At 42.2% G+C, this 10,432-nt stretch overlaps 1 pseudogene; it reads right to left on the bottom strand.

Annotated features, from left to right (window-relative positions):
* Positions 1-4,902: 4,902 nt before the first annotated feature.
* LOC133011223 (carnitine O-palmitoyltransferase 2, mitochondrial-like) lies at positions 4,903-9,791 on the bottom strand (annotated as a pseudogene).
* Between the last annotated feature and the right edge of the window lie 641 nt (positions 9,792-10,432).

The raw sequence follows: 10,432 nt of genomic DNA, 5'->3' as shown, positions 1-10,432 counted from the left end.
ACTGTGTACCTTGCGCGCTGCCCGACCAAGTTATCATAAACGAAAAATCCCTGGTTGGACCGATGACCTTGTTATCGGTCTAACCCCTAATTAAATGAATATAAATATAAACGAATTCGACTCAAACAGGTTGCGTATTATAAACTGTATTTAAACAAAACACCAATCAAACCCCACATATCCCCGCGCTCGTGCCCGCAAACAATGGCGGACCCGTAAACATAAACACGGTATTTACACACATTCAAACATCAACATTTTCCCACCCCAGGTCCATAACATAATCCCCAAACAAACGTCCAAACGAAATGACTGCAGGTGTGGCGAGGTGAGTGTCGCAAACAAATCCAAACCAAGTCCACGCTTTCTCACCCCCTTCCAGTGCCCAGAAAATGTTCAGTCCTTGAAATAATCCATTACGTAACTCCCAGGCAATAATCCCGTTCCAGAGAAAAATCCTTGCAAGTTGTAATTGATCTCCTGGCCCTTGAACCTCTGGCCGCACCGCCAGCCCGCAGCATTAAAAAAAAAACCACACACACCCCGTCGGGACGTCACTTCCCCATATTTAACACATTTCCCGTTACAGAACCCCATATATACATAATCACACAAATAATAAACAAATACATACACAGATCCATTCCCTCATTCTTATAGTTTTGAGGCGTCTGACTAATGACATATGCACTTTTTATCAATACATAAGGTGCCCTTAGGTGACCTTTACACCGCGTCTCCTGTCAATCTTGTCCCCGGGAAATAGCAAACAGCATCGGGCACAGTCTCCCCGCCCCCCTCTCTCTCTCTCTCTCTCTCTCTCTTTGTCTCTCTCTTACTCACTCATACACACACACACACACACCTGGTGTGGAAACTAATTTAAAAAATTGTAAAAAAATTTCAAAGTTTAAAAAGAAAGTTATGTTGAACCAGCCCACTTCCGGGTTAAATCACACCCACTTCCGGGTTAGGCCCCGCCCACTCCGAGTACGGATACGGATAATTCATATGGTAAACAGATACAGATAATGCTGTACTCGCTCATCCCTAGTTATTGTCCACTATTGTCAATCCATAGATCTTAGATGGCGCCACAGGCAGCTGCCTCTGTGATTTTGTACTGATAGTGTGTGTCTTGTTTTGCTTTAGATGCAGTCCCATGTTAGGATCCTCTCCCAGGACACAAGTACACAAGATGCTGCATGGAACTGAACACATCAACACAACAACAGGATTTAATACATTGATGACAAGATACTCTGATAAAGAAGAAGGGAGCAGCATGACACATGAATTCAGGAGTTATTGTCAGTAATGGTAGAAGTTGTCAGTACTAAATGGTAATGCTAAAAAAGTCCTTTGAAGGAGTGAGGGGCGGCCAGAGGGGTAGAATGGCAAAATGGCTCAACATCGCCGCCTGGGGGGCACCGTTGAGCCATTTTGCCACGCCCATTGAAAATTCCTCCAGAATACGTACATTTTCACCACTTTCAAATTTTCTGCAAATTTTGGTAAGAATTTGAGCATGTTAAAGCCCTCAAAAAGCCAATTAATTTGCCTAAAAAATTATAATAATAATCCTTACAATTTCAATAGGGCCTCACTGTCTACCAGTGCCTGTCAGTGCTAGGGCCCTAATAATAATCCTTACAATTTCAATAGGGCCTCACCCTGTCTCACTCTGTTCGGTGCTCGGGCCCTAATTACATCAAAACCCACAAGAGAGAATCACAGACTACAGCTACAAATCAAACGAGAAATACTGCACTGCGGTAGAGTGATGTCTGATCAGTCATTTCTTAAGACTAAGCGACAACTGAGCAAAGGGTGAAGAAATTCTCGAGATATCACATTTAATTGCCTAAAAACATGTTTCAAGTGAATGTTTGTGTCAAATTTGAAGACATTCTCTCAACCTGATCTGAAGATATCATTTTCAAGAAAATATAAACATGGTTTGTTAGGCCACCATAAACTTGACCTTTGGCTACCAAAATCAAATCAGTCAATCAATGCGTCCAAGTTAATGTTAATGCCAAAGCGTTCCAGAGATATCAAGTTCACAATATAAAAGTGTGCTTTGTGTGGTCACAGTGACCTTGAACCTTTGGCCATCAACATCTAATCAGTTCATCCTTGAGTCCAAATGAATGATTACCAAATTAGAAGAGATGCCTTCCAGGCAGTCTTGAGATATCACATTCACAAGAATGGAACGGACAGACAACATGTTAATATAATGCCTCTGGCCACTAGCTGTCGCCGGTGTGGAGGCATAAAGACACTGAGTTATTTAAGAAAAGACAGCAGGATGTCACCCGCCAATAAACTGAATAGGGCTGTACCTGCTACCGAGGGGGATCTTCAATGATTAGACGTGTGGCGGGAATTTTACCATTTGGGCATTGATTGATGGAAGAAACTACTTTGATGTATAGGAAGATGAGCAAAAGGATTTCCTTAGGTATCAGGGTCTTGCTCAAGCAACTGCTGTTATATGACTTCCTTACTTACAGGGTCACCTAACCATGACCTCACAGGAAAGGGGATGTGAGTGGGTTGTAAAACACTTATAAGAGATCCTTGAAAACAGATGGTTCACTCAAGGGGCTTAAGACCGAGTAGAAGACAGGATACTGATCACCTATTTCTAAAGATCAAAGTGGTTAATTGATAACATGTGTTCCTCTCCAGGAGGAGCTTGAACACGTATAAGAGTGCTGTGTGTCTTGTGTATCACTGCTCATTGTATGAAATCTTTGCCATGGTTTGTACTGTGATGCCCATCTGCAGATGTAGAATTAAACTTCCAGAAAGAACAATTGTGATGACTTGTGCTTGATTATTGGGAAAATTCCACGACAGACGTAACCCACTCTCCGTCTTTTTAACAAGGATGCAATGCTGCTTTCACATGGAAACATGAGCACCACCTTTAATTCAATGTTTGTGATTATCAGAAATTATTTTGAGGCAGGGCACACATATGAGCCAGAGTTGATACTTGATATGCTGTAAACATTTCACAGTATCTCAATGAGCTTGCACACTAATTAGACACGTTTAAAAGAAAGGGTTTTTATTAGGGCTTTCAATAGATTAAAAAAAACTAACTAATTAATCTCACATTTTGAAATTCATTAATCTAGATTAATCGCGATTAAAAGTTTGTTTTTCTTCTAAAGACTAAATCTTATAAATTAACGAGTAATCACTTCAGACAGCCTGTATTTTACACAATGCTGTGTTTTCACAGAGACTCAGGCCTATAACACCTACCTATAAAGTGGCAGCCAGGAATACGTAATTTACCCTCCACACCCGACATTGAACAGAGCAAACTGCGGAGAAGTTCTTTAAGATGGATGACATTAAATTAATAATTGAAGTGGAGAAGTATAGTCAGCTGTATGATCCTCAGCACATATGAGACAAAAATACAAACGTTGGGACGCTGTTGCAGTTAATGTTGGAGCAACAAGTAAGTATATGCTTGAAAAAAATGATTAAATGCGGTTTTTACTGCAGGCTGATAACAGCAAAAGTATGTGATATTATTGGCGCTGCGCTTCAGCAGCGCAGAGTAGGACTACACACACCAACATGCGCACAAACACACACACACAGTTCGAGGAAGTTAAAAAAATGCACATGAGAGGACGGAAAGAGTGGAGTTGCCTGTGTGACGGTCTCTGTTTGCACTGCTGCTTTCTTCATTCACTTCACTTGACTCAGGCTTAGTGAAACAGTTTAACTTTATTTTCTGTAACATATAACGGGACACAGTCACAGTTATCTACAAAAGAAAAGTTGCATATTACTAAACAAGTTTCATACACTAAAATAACCATTAGAAACTAACTAAAACACTAACAGACAGCGACACAACTTACTCAGAACTGCTTCTGAGATAAAAAAGTTGCGCTGCTACACTAATCCCCAGAAGTTCCGGCTGTGGGCCTTCAAAATAAGACAAACACGGCAAAATAAAAGAAATACAGTTCAGCCAGCGCTGAGAGAGGGTGGCAGCGAGCGGACCTTGTTTCGCTGGATCCGTTTGATCATCTCCAAGGCAGAATTCCACCGGGTGGCAACATCTTGAACTAGCAACTCTTCCTGCTGTCCTTGTGCAGTTTGCTGTGCTTTCATTCAGACAGCTGTGACACCGAGGTAATTGTCATTGCTGAGTGACGTCCAGTGGTCACCGGTGAGGGCGATGCTGGCAGCTTGCTGGAGGAGCTGAATTTTCTTCCGCACACCGGATGTAAAGAAAGCTGAGTTAACTGCGTTAAAATATTTTATCGCATTAATCTAGGTCACAATAATCTCATAGATTAACGCGTTAAATTTGACAGCCCTAGTTTTTATAGAACAACTAATCCAGCTAGCTGAGCTGATGTATACATTACAACAACAACGACCCTTGTTAAGAGCAGGCAATTCCTTTTTTTGTTAGAGTTCCTTACTTGCCATTACATTTTCTTATTTTAGGTTGTGTTTAGGTCACCTGGGCTCTAACAAATTTTGTCCAAGAAACAGTCAACATCATGAAATGGACTTCAAAATGAAGCAAAAGAAAGTGCATTTGTTTTTGGAGGCATGGAAGGTCAAAGCTCCCTGAGTACGGACAACGTTTCTTGTACAACACCTGGTGGCTAGATGCAGTATAGGTTGTAAATCCTATCTCCTGGGCATACGTTTAAGCAGCCATGCTTGAATGCTGCAGTGCTGCACGACTCATGTGGCCACTGTCTGACCATACTGCTTTAGGAAGCCCATCTGAAAAGCCAGCTAGGCTATAGCGTCTGGACTCAACTTGCTCTTCTTTAGCTGTTTCTTCCCACCCTTCTTGAACTCCATGGCATAGTGAGTTTTATAGTGAGTTTTGACACAGCTGAATCAAAGCTCTCCTTTGCTCCTTAGCCCAGCCCACACATCCCTGTTCTCACTGGTCAGCAACACAAGAGGGAAGGCGGGCGCTGGTGTCAAGGCCAATTTATGCTTGTACGTCTTTTCTATTATGGACAGATAAGACCGCCCTATCCGTCGTGGAACGCCCTCTCCGAGCGCCTCGGAGAGCTTTCCGTACACCTCTGATTTTTCTAACTGTCCGTGTTTATGTCGGAGAGCCCACGGACAGACCTTGGCTGTGATTGGTCCACGAACGACATCATTTCCCTACGACGTCATTTCCCTACGACGTCATTTCCGGACCTCAAACTTCCTGTTTCCTTCCCTGTGTCACATCAAACCCAAACACAACTATGATTCTACGATTAATGTGACGTGTGTGTTAAGCCAGCGGAGTTGTCCGGCTGACGGTGACTTGTTAGAGCACTGACGGCATGTGTGCACGGTCACATACGGTTATAACGAGCTTTCAAAACGGCGCTAGCAGGCTAGGCTAGCGGGCTAGCCACCATGCTAACTGCGGTGGTAACAGAGCAAAAACCCGCCGTCACGACTTTAATTCCACTTCTATCATGACACTATAATACCGTCAGGTTAGAAGCAAACACTGGGTAGTAGTTAGTGTCGGGAGTCCCTGCTGACTGTGTGGAAGCTGGGAGGGAAGCTAGCTTCAAGCTACACGGAGCTTCAAGCTGTGGAATCAGCAACACAGTTCGGAAACAAGACCGGGGAACCGCTGCGCTAAGAAACGATAACATCAGCATTTTGACCCGCTGGGTGTCACTTTATTTAGTTCTGTTAGTTGCCATGGTTCAGTGTGTGGGAGGCAGGCTAACAGAGATAAACAGAAACAACGTGGACTTCTTCTTCCCAAAATTGGGGTAGGCTTCTCTGAGCTCGTCTTCCGTTGCGCCACCTATGGGTTTGGCGGTGAATTTTTTTCAACGTACAGTGGTCGGACAAGTAAAAATCAAAAAGACTCTCTAGCCCTCTCCGAGAAACGGATACGTAGAAGTATAATGGAGCCTTCAGATCAGAAAAAATGAACGCAAAGTGGGACCGGATCTCTGCAGGCTTCACTAAATTCCCATCGCTGTCTACGATGTCAAACACATACATGTTGCCTTTTCTCATAACTGTTATTGTACTTTGTGATAGGGTCCAGATTGGAGGACATGAAGGGGTTGAAGTTCAGCACCACAGAGTCACGAGCCCTCAAAAAGCCAATTAATTTGCCCGAAAAATAATAATAATAATCCTTACAATTTCAATAGGGCCTCACTGTCTGTCAGTGCCTGTCAGTGCTCGTGCCCTAATAATAATCCTTACAATTTCAATAGGGCCTCAGCCTGTCTCACTCTGTTCGGTCCTCGGGAACCCAAGAGGGAAGGCAGGCGCTGGTGTCGGATCAGACAAAATTAACTATAAGTGGGACTGGATCTCTGCAGGCTTCAATAAATTCCCATCTTTGTCTACGATGTCAAACACATACATGTTGCCTTTTCTCATAACTAAGAGATGTCGCCCTCTCTCATTAGTGAAGAGCTCATCCCGCCCACATTTCGGGTTCCGAGTTGAGTTAAAGAGGCAATAGTACTGAAACATGTCCAGGGGGTAAGCATTCATCATGTATGCTCCATACCAAGACAGAGAGGACGGGACCCAGCTGATGAACCTTATGAATCCGTCTGTCTCACTCTTTGCTGGGTTTTGGTGAAAAACCTCAGGCTCTAGTACTCCAGCTCGAAGTGTTTTCATGAAGCGAACAGCTGTACACACCATATTAGTTGCCCGTACAAGCTGGTTATTGTACTCTGTGTTAGGGTCCAGGTTGAAGTGCATGAAGGGGTTGAAGTTCAGCACCACAGAGTCACGAGCAGACAGGTACATATCAAACCATGGTCCTGAAATGAAAGAAAGCCAACCAGTTGTATTAATAATTGTATGAATTTGACATGCTCAACTTCAGATTTATAATTGTCAAGAAAGGCTTCACCTGAGATGTAGCTAGTGTGCTTATTTATTTTATCCTGGGCTACTAATTCCTCATGCAGCTGTTTCCCCACACCATTCTGGAAATCCTGTGCAAGTTTCTCTGTTGCTCTGAGGGCACACAAAAGATCCAAGATCTTAACTGTTAATATTATCCATTAATGAAATGAATAGGTTGAGTGTCTCACTATTGGTTGTAAAGGGGCGGAACATTTTCGGTAAATTTCCAGAAACTTTCCATGGGAAGTTAAGCTGGGGAATTTGGGGAATTAAAAAAAAAATTCCACAAATTAAACCCTGAGCAATAAAAACGTTATTCAAAACTCTATTTTAAAGATGTATGGAATGCAGCACACGCTGCGCGTTGAATTCCAACCCTGCACTGTGCATTCTTCCATCACATGCACAGATAATTCCCAGCATCCTGCACACTACAGCAGGGCTGTTGAGTCCACACAATCTTATCTTATGTACAACTGACTTCTCCTGCAGTGATGTAACTGTTAGTTTACTTAACCATAGTATTTTATGAATCGTCAAAAATGATTGTTTATGACCTTTTCCCTTGTATTACTGTATATATATGTTGTTGGAGGGTTGAGTCCTGAGATCTGACCTCCAGACAAAGAGCAATAAAACTGAGGCCTGTAGGCCAACCTGAAACCAGTTTTACCGGTTTCTACTGTGAATCCACACATTCTTCAGCCGACCTGGAGCCTCTCCTTGGTGGGGGAAGCATCTCGGGTGTCCTTCAGAGGACCCCCACTGTGTTTCTAGCCGCTCCCTGAGATTTGAACCCTGACATTTCATTGGCTGAGAGCCAACTGAAGCCCATGACCAGGTCTATCCAGATGATTGAGTTGCTATAGGGAGTAGGGTTGCAAAGGGGCGGAAAGTTTCCGGTAAATTTCCGGAAACTTTTTGGAAACTTTCCATGGGAAGTTAAGCTCGGGAAGTTTGGGAATTTTGAAAAAAAAAAAAATTAGCAAATTAAACGCTGAGCAATAAAAACATTATTCAAAACTCAATTTTAAAGATGTATGGAATGCAGCACACGCTGCACGTTGAATTTCAACCCTCCACTGTGCATTCTTTCATCACATGCACAGATAATTCCCAGCATCCTGCACACTACAGCACTATTGAGGCCTGCTGTAGTGTGCAGGACAAGTCAGGTAAGTTTCGATGATATTACTGGGGAAAATATATAAGCATGCTGATTGAGGATTGTTCATCTAGCCTATTTCCATTCATTTATCCATCAATTATAAAATATTTTTCAGACGTTTCCATTTGTTTGGCTAACTATTTATATCTCTGGCATTGCATTAGTGTTTTTACAAACTTTTCTCATCTTATTCTACAGAACAATGACTTGTGCACTCATGTCATCTCATGTGTGGAGACATTTCACCCCATCCAATGTAGAAGGAAAGGCTGTGTACAATTGCAAATACTGTGCAAAGACCTATTTTGGGGCGGTGTGGCCTAGGGGTAGAATGGTCGTCCTCCAACGAGAAGGTTGGCTGTTCAATCCTCACTCTTCCACATGCATGCCGAAGTCGCCTTGGGCAAGATACTTAACACCTAAAAAAAAATGGCCCCTCATAAATGTTGAATGCACTAATTGTAAGCTGCTTTGGATAAAAGCGTCTGTAAAATGATATGTGATGTTAAGAATGCCACAAAGATGCAGAAGCAATCTCGAGTGCAAGTCAAGTGATGCCAAATCACCTGCAGCTTCTGCTCTGCCCATGAAGCAGCTGATCACTGAGCAGATGTGACCAGAGAAACTCTGTGTTTTCACTGTTTCCACTGTTCTACAAAGTCACTGAGCGGCTGCTTCGCGGTGACTAGCTCAAGTCTCAGTCACTGCTTCTGTCTCTGAGCGACTCTGTGGTGGTATGGGGGGCGGAGCCCCGGGGCCTGTGTGTGCGTGGGTTGGGACCTCTTACCTCATTTACGTATCGACACTTAAATGTATAAATAAATAAATGTATAAATAAATAAATGTGGAAATAAATGAATAAATGTGGGAATGAATACAGAAGTAAATTAATCATTTATTAATCATTTCCGCATTTATTCCCACTTATATTTCAACATTTATTTATTTTAACATTTATTTATAACTGTAGAGAGTCTTGGTGTTCTTTTTGACAGGGCGTTTAATTTTGATAAGCAAATCTCCTCAGTAGTCAGAGGTAGCTTTTTTCAACTGCGACAAATTGCAAAGGTAAAGGCCTACCTACCAAAAAAAGGACCTAGAGAGAATTATAAATGTGTTCATAACCACCCGTCTGGATAACTATAATTCCCTGTAGGTAGGCTTAGCATCCATTAAACGCCTGCAGCTAGCCCAAAATGCTGCTGCTCGCCTGCTGACCAGGACAAAAAAGAGAGACCATATTACACCCAAGTTGCGCATCCTACACTGGCTTCATGTCTGTCACAGGATCGTTTTTAAAATCTTACTTTTAACTTTTAAATCTCTTAACAGACTGGCACCGTCTTATATTACTTGAACTTTAATGTATGTTTATTGTATTACTTGAACTTTAATGTATTACGTTTTTACTGTCCTTTGGTCGTACCACTCCACCTGTAAAGCACTTTGGTCAAACAAGTTGTTTTTAAATATGCTATATAAAAAAAATTGACATTGACATTGACATGAATGTCTCATCAATACATGTTACTGACTGGACTTCTTCTCTGGAGTCCTTGTACTTTATCATTTGCAGATCAAGGATCACTGCTATGGCCACATCGTGTACCGTGATGGTGGATCGCAAATCAGAGATGGTGATGGTATCTTGAATGTGCATCAGTGGTTCATGATCATGATAGTAGATCGTACATCTTGATAGCGGACTGTAGATCATGATCATGGATGATGATCGAGGTGGCAGCTGATCATGGACTAGGAATACAGCTAAATTGTGTTTATGTTGTTCTTGAATATGATAGGATCAGCTTGAGGGAATGTCTTCAAATTTGGTACGAACATTCCATTTCACTAAAAGATGAAGCAATTACATTTTGGTGATTAAAGGTCAAATGTCAATTTCATATGGCTTTGCATTGCTCAGAGCAACACACGTAGTGAGATCAGAGCTTGTTCACTAGAAGCAGCCAGTAAGTGACTTTGTTGCTCAATTATCAGAGCAGAAGCTGCAGTTGTTTTGCAGTTGTCAGGACTTAGTGTTAAATTACCTAAGTGAGACGCATGCATGAATCCGACACCATCGATAACTTAACACATGATCGTAAGTTTGTCACCTAAATCATCACAATAAAAAATAGAACAAATTAACTTGAACTAGTTAATTTTAATCTGCATGAACTGAACTTTGGCCTAGTTCAAGTGTGAACTGGCACAACACTGAGTATAACTCATAGACTGTATAATGGACAGAGGGTCTGTGACGTCACCCATTGGTTTCTGCAGAGGGAGAATGAGGCAGAGCTCAGCGTTATCGGGTTAGCTCAGGGCTAAGGAGCTAGGCCGTATACAGCCCGTGGG

This window comes from Limanda limanda, chromosome 9 (assembly GCF_963576545.1).
Source record: "Limanda limanda chromosome 9, fLimLim1.1, whole genome shotgun sequence".
Taxonomy (NCBI): domain Eukaryota; kingdom Metazoa; phylum Chordata; class Actinopteri; order Pleuronectiformes; family Pleuronectidae; genus Limanda; species Limanda limanda.
The sequence above is the reverse complement of the archived record's forward strand: the minus strand, read 5'-3'. Positions and strand labels throughout refer to the sequence as shown.